At 40.9% G+C, this 14,763-nt stretch overlaps 1 protein-coding gene across 5 annotated transcripts in view; it reads left to right on the top strand.

Annotated features, from left to right (window-relative positions):
• Positions 1-14,164, top strand: part of LOC107399647 (uncharacterized) — a 92,725-nt gene extending 78,561 nt beyond the window's left edge. For all 5 annotated transcript variants that reach the window (XR_013045834.1, XR_006065167.2, XR_006065176.2 and 2 more), the window contains 5 exons: positions 1,085-1,293; positions 7,502-7,649; positions 9,654-9,816; positions 9,931-10,176; positions 13,906-14,164. The gene's annotated coding sequence lies outside the window, so the exon portion shown is untranslated. The remainder of the gene's footprint in view (positions 1-1,084; positions 1,294-7,501; positions 7,650-9,653; positions 9,817-9,930; positions 10,177-13,905) is intronic.
• Positions 14,165-14,763: the final 599 nt, after the last annotated feature.

Raw genomic sequence — 14,763 nt, 5'->3', positions numbered from 1 at the left:
TTCCATTCTTGCTTCTATGGGATAAATTCAAACTTTAGGATCTTTATTTCCTTGGCTACTTTTTTTGAGGGGGGAGTAAATGTTTATAATGTCGTGTCACCATGGATCCATTGTCTTTTTATAGTATCTTTCCTCAACGCCACCAGGGCCACTCTTCTCTAAATACACACAAGTTAACGTGGGATGGCATTGAACTTACCAAATCCTAAAATGACAAGATGTAGAATCTTCATTCATGTTATTGAAGAAGGTAAACAGAGCTACAGCACCTAGGTTGCCTATGTACCCTATACTTGTCATAGCAATCCTTCCGATCTGTAGAATGCATCAGTGTCTTATAAAAGGGATGACTGAGTTAATTGTGTTCAGCCATCTTTCCCAAAGTGAGCTACAACAGATTTTCAAATGGAGACTGATGCCAAAGACCGAGTTCTTGCTGCCATGACAGCCTACATCATTCTACTATCTCAGAAGTAACATGTATTACAGATATAAATAAAAAGAAAGAATTAGTTTGAGTTCGTGGACCATCGCTAATAAAAACACAGAATATTATTCCATTTTCATTATTCCATTTCAAACTAGGCTCCTCTGTCCTCTTGGTAATGGAATTACCAGTTCCAGCATTTGGTATGCCATCGAGAAAACTTTAGAAAGGCTGATAAAAGAAGGGGGTTGGAAAAACAATATAAGCTTTACCTCTGAGTGACTTGTGGCTTGTAAAGGAAGTGAAAGGAAGCTATTTGGCTTTATTTCTGTTTAATGATGAAAGGGGATGGGAAGCACCAGCTAAAGGATAAGTAGAGAATATTCACATGGTGATGATAACCAAATATAGCAAAGGACTAAGAGTTAAGAGTTGGGAGTTACTTCTCCACCTCCCTGGTCATTGCACTCTTCACGGAATGAGAATGTCGTTTTGGCTTTCAAGCTAGAGTTGCCATGCAAGAAGAATACTCTAATTTTGTATTTTCTCATCACTTTCTTTGGGGGATAAGCATTTGGGTTTTCTGCTGTTTATTATTTCAAAGGCATCTATATGCTAATACGTTTTATGCTAATTATTTTCATGTTTGCCCCTCAGGTTATGCTTCACATCACCCACCAGGGAGGATCATCTCTCATGAAAACTTTCAAATTTGATTTTGAAAATTTATTCAGAAAAATTTAAGCCACGCTTTTTCCCAACACAAGAAATAATATGCTCCAGAGAACCCTCTAATTCACAGAAAATGGACTGGGATAACATTCGGGTTCTCATACTACCACAGTCCTCCTGAGAAGGACAGCCAGGTACACAAAGCATTTAACATTCTGACATTGAAGTGTTGGAGGAATGATTAAAATAAAAATCTAATAATATGCGTTGAGAAATCACTAAATTACTCTGTGTGGTCCAGGAAAGACGAAACGGCTGTTTTCAATTCTCCACCAGGTCTGGCATGTGTCAGTGCCTCTCTTGCTATAATACCACATTTTAATTGTGTGCCATCTTTCTTCAGCATTATTTCTAAACAGTTAATTTGATAGTGTTGATGCCTGCAGCTGAGTCTGTGCACACAGGAAGGACCAGGTAAAGCAAAAAAAAAAAAAAAAAAAAAAAACCAAACAAACAAAACAAAAAACTTGTGTGATAAGCTAGCTTGACATTTCTTCCAGCACTTTTATGATGGAGATTTTTCTTGATGAAATTGTCATTTGTCGTACGAGCAAATTGCTATTTGAAAAAAAAATTAAATTAGCCAATTAGCCCGTCTTTAAAACATTTTTCAGGGCATTCCTCTTTTGAAGATAAATAGGCTTGATATGTAATTCCTTGACAAAACGTATTTAAGGTAGACAATTTGGGATAGTGCTTTACATTCTCTCTTGGTTGGAAATTGGACTCCTTTTGTTTCCAAGCACTTTAGGAGTGCCAGAATGTCCTATTAGACTCTCCACATCGTTGTTGGTCCTTGCAGAAAAGCAGTGAGTCTGAAATATTGTGGGGAGGGGAGCCTTCTTGCAGATTGAAGCTCATTCCATCTTAAGCCTCTTCTTTACCTGTTCCTCTTTGCACCTGTCCATAGCTGTGCCTGAATGCCTTTCTATACTTCAAAGGCTTCCACTTCTTAGTCCTTACGGGTAGCATCATTTTGCCTGAAGTGCAGCTCAGCTGTTAGAATATCTCACTACTGACTGGCTCATTTTAATGGCCCTTGAGTTCCAAGACACCTTTGTCAGTAGGAAAAGTGTCTTTTCAGGCTTGGGGGGGAAAAAAAGTCCCTTTCTGTCAAGGGACCTAATACCTTAAGGAAGCTCTCTTCAAATGAAGGGAGTTCCTAAGCCAACAAAAGGCAAGGTGAAGTTCGCTACATGAACAGCGTGTACCAGACGGCCAAGCAGTGTTTTGACATTTTTAGCCATAATCTCAATAAACAGATGAACCATTGCTTGGGATATGTTAGTAAATCAGCTAAAATAAATGTTTGTCTTGTAATGATAACATTGTATTTTGTTGAAATCTGACAATGTGTGGTGCATTTTGCTGCAGTCAAAGACCTGCATTATTTAATGTGCTAAACTCCAGTGACCCATCATTATTATCTTTTTATTCTACCTACTTACCTGTGATAATAGCAAAACAGCTGCACATTTCCCCTTCGAAAGTTGTGTCTAAAGAATGATTTATTGAACTAACACATTAGCCCTAATGCAGTTCCAGCTAAGAAGTACTTCCTCCTCATCTTCTTTTTTTTTCCAGTGAATAATTCAAAGATAACCCAAATAAAAACAACAATCTGTGTGTCATTAGGCACCAAAATTTATCAGGTGCGTCCTCTAAACTGTGAACCACACAACCTGATTAATGAGGCCGCTGTGGGCATATTGTATTCTTTGTGAACTGTGTTCCAGGAGGGCAGGAAACATCCAGAGCTACACACAATCTGCTACAATTGCTTGAGTTGAAGTGAAGTTTCAGTGGTTCTGGCTTTCACTAGTCATGAGCAGTTCAAGTTGGCTCCTCGGCACACCTCCCAGGGTGTGCAATGTGACTTGGGACTGGCCTTCCTGGCTCTTCTCTGCCTGTGGAACATGGTTTGAAGCTTAGAGCTTTGGAAGAAATAAACAAGCCTGGGTCTGAGTCTCGGTTTGAAGACCCACACATTTTCAAATCTAGACAAATATTCTGGCCTCCCTTGGCCCCATTCTCGAGTTCAGTTTACTGAAATTGTCTGTGAGGGCTAAAGAGGACTAGGATAATGTGTTTTTTGAATGCTCCAGACAGCAAGTGCTCAACTAATGGACACTACTATTAAATACTATCTTCTATGATCACTGCCATTTTAATATGAATGATTCTTGCTACTTTTGTTATTAATGATATTCACAAGTAAAAGACTTGGACTTTTCTTGAGTAACATAAACAGTGCAAGGAGATGGATACTGAACACTTTCTTTTGCAAGTAAAATGATAAAAATGAAAATGTAGGAAACTTCATATATTAAACACGATTCAGTGGAGGCTTATAGCACAAAGGTCTAGTATAACCTATGAACTTGATTATTTTTTAAAGTTTCAAGATATTGTAGAAGGTGGGAATTTTAACATTTCACAAATTTTGTTGCTTATCTCTAACCAATACCAAACATTCAGGTAACATTGAAAGAAAGGCAATTACAAAAAGAACTTTCTGCCTTTGGTGCCAAGAATTCAGATGTCCAACTAATGAGCTTGCTGCTTCTCTTTGTGAAGGGTACTTGACATTATGCAAAGCCGCCATGTGATTGGCTTCCTTCGTTGTTGATTGTGATGGTCTGTGGGTAACAGAGCTGCAGAACTGATCAGCGTGAAGACTGCCCATAGGAAAAGACAGCTTGCTGGTTGGAAGGGGCTAGTGAGATGCCAAGACGCCCCTGTGGGTCCAGAACATCTTAGGAAAGCATGCAGACAGGTCTAGGGGCCATGAAAGAGTTTAGCTCTGCTTCTAAACAAGAGTAAACAGGATTGCGTTTGCTTCCCCACAGAAAGAGAAGTCAGATGTTAATTAAAACTTTGCAGAGCTGGGAAGGATCATGGCATTCTGTATTGAAAAGTCAGCTTTAACTTCTAATTGGCTGCCAACAGAAAAGAAGAGAAAGGCAGAGAGGAAAAAATAAAAGACCCACAACTATATTTGCTAACGGAGGTTCCTATTGAACATCAATCACATTTAAAGGGAGAAATCTCCATTTTTCCTTTGTTTTGGGGGAAGACTTAAATGGCAGTGGAATCTTTAGTAGAATCGTATTTTCATTGGATATTTATATGCTTTGTTTAATTCCACTCTCTCCCATGGGTTCCTGCTTCCCCACAGCCACCCTTAAAAGACATGCTAGTCAAAAGCTGATGCTATACTTCCTGATATTTCATCTTAATCATTTCCCCAGAATCAAGTGCAGCATCCCATAGGTTTCCCTGTGCTTAGCATACAGTAAGAGTGAACGAAATAGCAATTGAAAGCAAAGAGCCACACTAGAGTTAAACTGATGCTTCCCTGTATTGCCCGTCCATTTTGTCAGCCAGCAGAAGGAAGATGGAGTAATTTCTCTTCAAATGGGCAAGACTTGGAATTTTTCACAGTCACAAACCAGAGAACAAAGTAAGAGAGGTTTTCATTTGTAAGATTGCCTTTCTCTTATCTGCTGGTCTTGTCTCCCAGACTGTCTGTCTGTCTCTAGAAAGCAAAGTCAATAAAAATGATTAGAGTTGGCATCTCACAAATGTACACCCTTAAAGCATGAAGCTGTGCTGCGCAGGAAATATTTTTCTGACCTTTTCAAATTGCATCCAACTGTCTCGGGAATTTCTCAGGGACTCGAGGTAATAAGGTTCAATCCGTTTTACCGTCTGCCTTCAAATTTAGCTCCTCCAGAGCTGGAACTTATCTGTTCCTTGCATCCTGGCCCTGGCATTCAGTCAGTACAGAAATCCATGCATCTCATCTTTTCTCACCCCATCTCAGTTTTTTATTTTTTTATTTTTTTTTTTATTTTACCACAGTATGGAATCTACAACCATGTCGGCTTTCCACTTACTGCCCCCTTCAAAAGACGAAATGTTAGCCTGAGACGAATTTGATTATGTGGTCCTTTGAGAAGCCCTTGTTGAATTTAATTAGCTTTTAAGTTTCATTCCCTCTTAAATCTCAGGTTTTTACCTGTGTGATTTGTTGCCTCAGTGGTCTTTATAAAAAAGAAGAAAAAAAAAAACTTTTTCAACTTAGCTACACTGTGGGCACTCTTTAAAAAAAATACAAAAGAGGCAAAAACATAGGAGTTTCTTTTGTTCTGAATCGATTTTTGCTTTTCTTCTGTGAGCCCAAATGGAATGGACAAGCTCTCTGGTAAGTAAGGGAGTTATCCGAGTGTGACATGTTAAAATGCAGCTGAGGTCCCCATTCTTCTTGTTCTCCTTGAAGGAGAACAGGAAACAGAAGCTAGGAACACAATACATACATATATATATATACCTCTTGAAAGCTCCTGGTGTCAGGAAGCCTTGACGTTCATAGTCACAACGTCACGTGCTGAATGTGACTCTGGTGTTGGAGGACATTACAGACTCGACAGTTCACCCCATCCCGTCGCCCCATCCCTTGTCCCTGTGCTGCTTTCTGTAGCGAGTAGACCCTTGGCTAGCATGCCACATGGTCTGTCCAGCCCAGAGCCCCCTTCTGACTTGGGAGGTGAGTTCATGGACAAACAGCCACCAGGAGGAGGACACCTTTTTTCTGAGTTGCCCATCTTAGAGTCTCCTCTTTCTTGTGTAGCAGTTTGTTGAGTTTGATCACATAAGAGCCATGGCTTCATAAAGCTGTGGTGGTTCCATATAACCCTATTCAGAAAGCAGGCTTGGGCTGGGCAGCGGTGGCGCACGCCTTTAATCCCAGCACTCGGGAGGCAGAGCCAGGCAGAACTCTGTGAGTTTGAGGCCAGCCTGGGCTACAGAGTGAGATCCAGGACAGGCACCAAAGCTACATGGAGAAACCTTGCCTTGAAAAACAAAAACAAAAGATAAAAAGCAGGCTTGGGGAAAGGGGAAAGAATCTGCTTTTATATGTAATATATATATATATATATATATATATACATATGTATTATGTATATATATATTATATATAGTGGTTGGTTTTGTTCTTCAAGAGCTAGACCACACGGACTTATACCAAAGTTCACCATTCATAATATAGCATTCTTTTCCATTGAAAGGAGTACCTAATTTTTTTTTTAATAAACTAAAAATGTTATCTTCAGAGTGTGTTTGAGCGAAGGCTGCTACTTTGTCCTTTGGAACTTAACCCATCTTATTAGTAGTGTTCGATCCTGATGTCCTTTGACAACCTGGACATGGTGAGCTGGCACATCAGTAGAGAGGAAGTTAAAAAAAAAGAATGACACCTTTTTAAAATTCATTTTTACCCACTATTTGAAATAAGATAAGTGTCTTCTCACCAATTAAAGAGTACAGGTTTTCATATGTAATGAAAGCAGTTGATTTCTGGAGGGGAGCTACCATGCACTTGAGGAGTTGTGAGTTTAAGTGTACACATCTCTGTGCGGACATGTGTGTACAGCCATGTGGGAGGCATGCACACAACCCTGAATTTGGGAATGGAAGGCAGCAACCACAGAGCCCGGAGATTCTATTTTCTCCCCAGGGATGCCTCTCTTACTGCATTGGAAACTTGGCTATGTCTTGTCTGTGAGAACACAGAGTGCATGTGGTGCCTCTGTCTCATTCCTAAGACATCATTTTATTTTTCTGTCTTCAGGACCCATAAAATAAAATAAAGTCACTATGAAGACTTACCACTGAAATAGTAAAGTGTTTTGAATCTATCAGATTTAAACCTGGGTGAATTCACACTACTGGTTTGTACTGTGCTCATCTACTTTGCTGGGTGTTCTTAGGGAGGCTGGGAAATGAAAGCAACTTTTAGATGGAAAGGCACAAGAGAAAAAAGAAGCCCAAATAACAATGCCAAGGACAATATTAGCTGTTTCTTAAAAGATAGCTGTCAGGTGTGTCCTAGGCCATAAGACAAGGACAGCAGTCCCATAGAGAAGGAAGGAAGTCAGGCCTAGAGAATTTGCAACTGGATTTGTTTTGAGGAGCCGAAGAAGGATGTGAAGAGGACTATTTTTACATGGGAAGAGAACAAAAAAAATCACTCAGCTGTTCTGAGTGGCACTTTGATTTTTACTGATGCCTCCCTCCTCTTTCTCATCTTCCTACATCTCCTCTTTTTTTGTCTTAATTCTCTTTCTTGTTTTTCTTTTTCCAATGAGAGGACAGAATAATGCCAGACTGTTGAAGCATCACTTTGGCTCTTTCTTTCATTTTTATTTATTTTTTAAATGGGGCTGCCATGCTTGTTCTGTCAGAGAATGGCCTTCAGTAAAGCTACTAGCTTTAATGGTGGCCAAGAGGTCTGACTGGTGGCTCATATTATCACCATACTTTTTCTTATTACTTTAGAGCAACACAGGTATCAGAAGACAGTGACCGGGACATCACTCTCACAAAGGTCACATTCACCTTGCCCATCTCTGTTTGTGATAATATCCACCCAGGGGAAATGGGACAGGAGCATGGGAAACAACTTGAAGCAGGAGTGTACTCAGAGGTAATTTATCTATCTATTTATTTATTTAGTGAAAAATCTGCTTCCACTTGAATAATGTTTGTCTATCAGGATATCTAGGAATATTACATTCCTTCAAACACACAGCTGAGAATTTGTTTTCTATTTGCCTCCAACATCTCTGTAACAAAAACACTCTTGATTTCCAAGGCAGGCTCAGTACTTGCTGTCCGCTCAATGGAGATATCGACACCCAGGGATTGAATTTCCCTCTTATGGCAATGTCTAATACGTTTCGTGATGTGGCTCAGGGACAGGGCTCCATTATTTACCAGGGTAAACTGGGGCTCTTTGGGTTGCCACGGCATCACTCAGGCTTGTAAGTCAGGGTGGGCACCTGCCCAGCACATCCTGTGTTCCCAGGCATATCAGATGGGAAACTGATTCAAATTTAATCAGAGTGGTAAGGAAGGTCTTGAAGGCGGTCACCAACATTTACTGCACACACAGTCTTCCTAAAGAGAATACTTGGAAAATCCAGTCACCATTTCACTAGAAACAAATACACCCCTTTAAAAATTTTCAGACAGATCTACATAAAAAAGCCAGCATAGTTTTAAATGCAAATGTAATTTAAAAGTGTCTCTCTCCCTCCCTTGCTCTCTCTTTCTCTCTTCCCTGGGGTCTGAGGTCTCTTAAATATGCATGCAGTCAGGGTTCAGGGAAGACTTTGCACTTTGCTCAAGATCCCCATTGATTGCCACTATCAACCTTCTTGGAAAACACACTTAAAATAATATGAGCAAACAGGAATAAATCACTCTCCTGTCACGCCCAGCTCCTCTTCAGTACTTTGCTTGCTGACAGCCTGGCTCAGTCTGTGGTTTCGGAGTGTTGCACCTGCCCATGCACTGGGAAACTCCTCTTGCTGTCAGGCTGCAGCAGCATTTATTTTGCCTTAATTGGAACCCCACTGTCACCCTGTGGGATTCTCCCCCTTAGCAAGGCAATATATCCCTATAGACCTAGAGCACGATTGCCATGGTTGGGCGTGATAGTCTATTGGGAAACAGTAACATTGGGATCCAAATTGAACCAAGGTTGATGGAGTTTCTTGGTATTCCAATTTTCATTTTTGTTTTGGTGATTGTGTTAGGAGCTCAGGATTTTTCTCCCTGTTAATCTTTGAGGTTTCGGTAGAAGTTCAAGTTGATCACTTCGTCAGAGTTTCTTCGGCTTTAGCTCTTTAATTCACTGCTTGGGTCAAGGTGAACCATGAGACTAACTGTCAGCATAGTTATTCTGTTATCACCCATATCGAACCAGTAAGCAATAAACACCAATGGTATGACACTCTGTGTAGAAGTAGAGTAGCGCTCTCAGATGTGTTTCCCCTGCCCCTTTCTGCACGAGCCAGCCTGACAAGATGGCTGCAACGCTTTCCTTGCATTCAAATTAAATTAGTTAAAATGTACAACTCTGTCCCGTTGATCTTAACTTTGGGTGTCAAAACACGGTTTGTTTCCTTGGTCTCCGCTGCACAGCCCCTTGTGTGTTTTTAGTTTCAGCATCTGCTTCTCTCGTGCGCTAATTTTATTTTCATCATTAATGTTCATGAAGACTTAATCATTAGCCCTCTAATTTTCCAAGAAAAAAAAAAGTTGATTCATTGAACTGGCTACAGCAAAAGAAGATCAATCTGACAGTATAGGTTAATAGTGGGGAACCAAACGCATCCATAATTAGGAGAGAAAGGACTTCCCTTGTTCCTTCTAGTTTATAATAAAAAGCCCCTTGCCAAAGTGTCTTGGAAAATAATGCATTCAGACTGCGTCGAATTACCGCCTAGCACATTCTATTTATCTGTAGCTTAAAAAGCAGCTGCGGTTTTTGTAAGAAGCGATGAATGTGGCATTCCTACTTAAAGGTAGAAGAAAAAGAACACCCCTTGTTTTGTAATAAGGGGATTTTCAATTTAAAAGAGAGAGTGAGCCTGTTGTGTGAAGGAGGGTTATTACAGCCACTGTATTCTATCTCACCCACCAGGAGGCTAATAATGAAGGGGCCGGGGAAGGAGGCCAATGCTACAAGGGTTATCTCACAACCTCAGATGTTGGATAAGTCGAAGGAGGCAGAATCCCTTCTGGATGACATTCAGAAAAGCTGGAGTGATTATTTGGAAGAGAAAACCCTGCCTATTCTTTCAAAGGTAAACAGTTCATTTCATCTCTCAGTCCCATGTTTCAGGGCAAAAATATGTATATATAAAAACATAGATATCTATAAAGTCTGTCTTTAAAAAAAAAACCCACAATCTTTTTAGGTACATGAATATTGTTGAGACCTGCTCTTCTAAAGGTCCGTCCTTAGAATCCTACCTTAGACAAAGGATGATGCACTCGGAGCCCCGCCACACCTAAAACCACGTTTTGAAGGATCTGCCAAGCTCACTTTTAATCATGAGAAAGAAATTACCCACATGGAGACAGCAGAAAATGAGAAAGTAGAGCTCGTGCTGCGAATAATTCCGGCGAGTGCCAAGGGGCTAGTTGAGGAATGGCTTCATGAGGTGAATATCTTTAGCTTGTACTTAGGGTTTGGTTAGCGTATAATCACTTTCTCTTTTAGGAGCGAATACCATCCTAAGCGTATTTCCCATCCAAGCAACGCTCAGGGGCATTTGTGGGGATGTTGACAGATTTAATATCAGCCTCGCCCGCCCTTGCTGTTATTTATGATGACTAATTTTACATTTATAAATATGCAGAAATCAATTTAGATGGAAAGGCTCTCTGAGCCCCATGTCTGTCCCTGGCTGTCTGTCTTCATGTGCAGTGCTGTGCTGTATGGTGTGCCCAGTAATTTATGTCTCTGTGTATGTGTGTGTGTTCTTGTTGTCTCTGCTCTGTTGGGAACGTGCACTGGGAGAATTAGTCAAAGGATAGGATTCCAGAAGATGGGACCAAGACTTTCATTGGATTTTTGCAAAAGGTTAAAAAAAAAAATGTATCACACCATTTTCAATTCATACCAAGAGAGGGAGGGTGCCAATTGGGTGTGAGTCATCACATGACCAAACAATCAGGAATCAAATTGAACGACATTTTTGGTGTCAAATTAGTTTGAAGCTACCTTCTCTTTTGTGATGGCTATTTTAACCCCTTAATGTTTACTTGTTTAAAAAAAAAAGTCCCTGACTTCAGCCCCAGTACACTGTAGATCTTTGTTTCATTTTATTTTTCTAAAGATTAGATTCAAGAAAAATAATAGTTTACTATTTCAAGACCGTCATTGCACTATTCTCCCCCAAATGTGTCGTTTGTATGTGGGCCAAATTAATGTTTCATCAAGTAGGAAAATAAATAAGTAATAATGTTTTTTCTTCTTTTAAGACTAATTTTGCTAGGCAGTAAGGACAGGGACAGTCCAGGGTCTTTGTGAGTCACAGAGAAAGAATGCAGCAAAACCCCCACGTTGGATCTCAGTCTTTGATTTCCCACACAGCCAGGTCACAGGATCGCCATGCCAACCTTAAGCAATTTTGGCTCCCAGCAATCCTGTGCCTGGCGTCTTTCAAACAATCCATCAATCCTATTCCAAAGGGCCAAGGCAAAGACATGTAGAAAGAATGCATTATTTGAGAAAACGCCAGGCTGCTTTCCCATTGGTACATGTGTTTGGTGCCACAGTTAAGCATCACTGGGGGCAGGAATCTGGATGATCCCCTTTATAGAGTGTGGGGGTTCCTGATGAAAGGGAAGGCATTGAAGTGGCTAAGAAGAGGGGTCATTTCTTCCATGTGTTTCCAAAAAGAACAAGGCAGGGCTCTTCTCTAAGGGAAGAGGCACAGGAGAGAGGGTGAGCCATCTGTGGGTGGGTTGTGTTGGAGAGGGGAGCCACCTGGGAGTGGAGTGAGGCAGGGGAGATTGCCAGCTGGGGGAGGAGGTAGAGGTAAGGCAGAGAGGTAAGGGTGGAGGCAGGGGAACAGCTGTGTTTACTTTAACACATATCATTTAACCCTCACCTAAAAACAAATTGGAGAGGTTTGGGAGTGCATTAATCTGGACCCAATTAGCATGTCTTTCTCCTTCAAAAAAGTGCAACCTGAGATTAATGAATATCAACCAGAGTTTCAGATGCAGCACTTAAATCATTTGCATGTTCGTGCATGATAATTGAATTTATGTATGCACTTCCTTTCATTAACTATTTCCAGTCTCCTTGTGATTCCCATAAACCAAAACTTCATTCTAGTGATTTCTGGGTAGAAATAGCTCGCTTAGCACTTTACCCCTAAGGGAAAAAACTCAAGCGGTTGGGGTTTTGTACATTCGAATTTGAACAGCATTCTTTTTTAAATGAAGAGGGCAGTTGATGACAAGGTGGAATGCTGCTGCTTCTGGAGTTGGTAAATAGGCACCTCAGATAGAGTTTTGAAAGGCTAGAAAAATATGGAAAATTCCAACATCAAGCTTTCAGGGTTTCGGTTCGGCCATGCGTAAGTGTTTTTATAATGCCAGGAACAAGGCCACTTAAATGCAGCATGAGAAATGTTCTTGGAGTTTGGACCTGTGTTCCTTAGATCACTGAGCAACTTCAGCACCCAGCATTGTTTCTGGCTTAGTTAGAAACTTGTTTCCATAGAAAAGGGTGGGGATGCCCTCAACCATTGTGAATGGCTACAGATAGGCAGGCAGGACTTGTGAACCCTTGGTGCTATGGGTTTGATCCTCCCTCCCTCCCTCCCTCCCTCCCTCCCTCCCTCCCTCCCTCCCTCCCTCCCTCCCTCCCTCCCTCCTCCCCTCCCCTCCTCCCTCCCCTCCCCTCCCTTCTTCCTTCACTCTCCTCTTCCTTCTCTCCCTCCTTCCCTCCCTCCTCCTCTCTCTCTTCTTTCTTTTTTATTATTTGGGTGTATATGACTTAATGATGATATAGCACACACAGGTTTTAAGATTCTTCCTTTCCATTTGGTATCACATGAAATACCTGAACACAGATAGAGTGTGGAAGGAAGTCAAACAGGAGGCTTGAAATAATTCTCCTGGCTTCAGTTTGTACAGTGATTTGTCTGTCTTCTGTCTCTCCTTATGTGTTTCTAAGTTCAATGTCCAAGTGATGAGCTTTTCTCCAGAAATTCTCCCCAGTGTCCTTTGTTTTTGATGACATTCTATGGTTGAATGTTACTGAGTGTCTCCTGGTCTTGTTTCTGGTCTTCGTAGCTAAGAATGTCATTGAAGGATAAAATCTTGTTAATTTGTGATGTTAAAATTTAAGTGTTGCTTTGTGTCACTTACATGTAGCTTAAAATGTTCTCTAATGTAGCATGAAATGATTGGTTAGCTTGGAAATGGTTGTGAAGTCGTGTGAAGAAAATAAGTTTTCCATCCGACCAAGATAAATTCACTCTAGTGCTTTATGGCTTTTTATTCCTATGTGATCGTAATAAAGTCTCATGTAGGGATGGAAGCCATGAAATACATTGTGAAAATTCATCAACTAAGAAGGGGTCGTCAGTATAGAGAACTGTAGCCTGTGGAACGTGATGGAGACGTGAGCTAGTGGACAGCTCTGCTACCTTTCGGTCTTCCTTGAGTGTCTTTATCCTTAGGCATTGACAGCTAAGGAATGGAGGTTGCGAGAGTTTTTTCATCTTCCTGACCACCGATTAACATGCACATTCGACTTTGCGCATTTCTGTCTATCATACATTTTCTCCTCCGTTTTTCTACTAACGAACATGCTCTGGGAAAACGTTGAATAGCCCACCCACTTGTAGGCAGCGTTCAAACCGTCTGTGACTTTCCCCCCGACAACTTTTGAGGTCTTTCTTCTGAAACAAAGAAGAAATAGACAAACCAGATTTGTCCTCTTGGGAATGTGGTCCAGATTTCTCTACTCCCAATCTCCAAAAAAAGGTATACCTCAAGTGGGCTAGCTCCATACCTAGATCCAAAGATTCCGTAAGAGCCGCCTTCCCTTCGCAGGTGTGGTGTAACGGAGAGGCCTTTAAATATTTGGAGAGGGGTTGGGCTCGGATATCTTCACCAAGTCAGCTGTGTGACTGGGGCATATGAATTAAACTGTGGGACTCTTTCCTTATCTTTAAATGGGGGGCAGGGGTGGGGTGATACCAACATTGTTATAAGGATTAAATGAAAGAACAGATCTAAACTTTGCTTGACACAATGTTTGACCTTGACTCTGTTTTAAAAAGCTCATGAAATATTAGTTTCTCTCCCTCCCTCCCTCCCTCCTCCTGTCCCCTTTTCTCCCCCTCCTATACCCCTTCCTTCTTCAGATGTTAGTCTATCTAGAACGAGACCTGAGGATCTAAGCTGGACCTCTGAGAAAGAAACGACTCCAAGGAAAGACTCCTTTCCATATGGTTTTAATGACTTTTTTACCTGAATTGTTTAAGATGCACTATCAAACCATATTCATCTTTTCTGCTCTCTGTATTTATTTTTGCTTGAATTGCTTTAATATTGACTCTTGAATTGCATATTCATTTTGGACTCTTAAAAGAGAACTCGAATAAAACTTTATTTGTGTTATTATCTCTTGTCTCTCTGTTTTCTCTATACAATGAGACAGTGCCATGTGTTTTCTAAGTCTCTGACTGCTGTCAAGAGGACAAATTACACTTCTCCACTGAGGGTACCATGAGGCCTGTTTCCCTTCTCCTTCAAAGCCCACTGCCTGTCAGTGTGCGGGGAAGAATTGCCAGGGTAATTGCAACTCTGGTGATCATTTCTCTAGTTATTTAAGATAACTAAAAATTAGAATTTGAAAAGCATGAAAGTCTGTAGAATAATTGTGGGTCAGGAAAAGAACTTTGAAAGAGCAAACATAATGAAACTTTTAAAAATTCCACAGTGATGTAAGTGCATTGCATTGCATTGGATTGCATAGCACAAGGGAATATGGTGAAAACCAGAGATACTTGATTTGCATCCAGAGTGCTTTTGTTATCATTGGGGTCTCCCTTTAGATCTCGTGACTACCCTTACGTCAGTTCCTATTTAATGGCCCGAACATTTATGAGGTATTCAGACATTGGTAAACCAGTGGATGCAAAAAGAAGAAATGAGCAAGAGAGAAGGGGGAAGAGAGGGAGAATTATAGGGGGATTAAAAGAGTTAAAGACTAAGTCACA

This window comes from Peromyscus maniculatus, chromosome 18 (genome assembly GCF_049852395.1).
Source record: "Peromyscus maniculatus bairdii isolate BWxNUB_F1_BW_parent chromosome 18, HU_Pman_BW_mat_3.1, whole genome shotgun sequence".
In the NCBI taxonomy this organism is placed as follows: domain Eukaryota; kingdom Metazoa; phylum Chordata; class Mammalia; order Rodentia; family Cricetidae; genus Peromyscus; species Peromyscus maniculatus.
The sequence above is the reverse complement of the archived record's forward strand: the minus strand, read 5'-3'. Positions and strand labels throughout refer to the sequence as shown.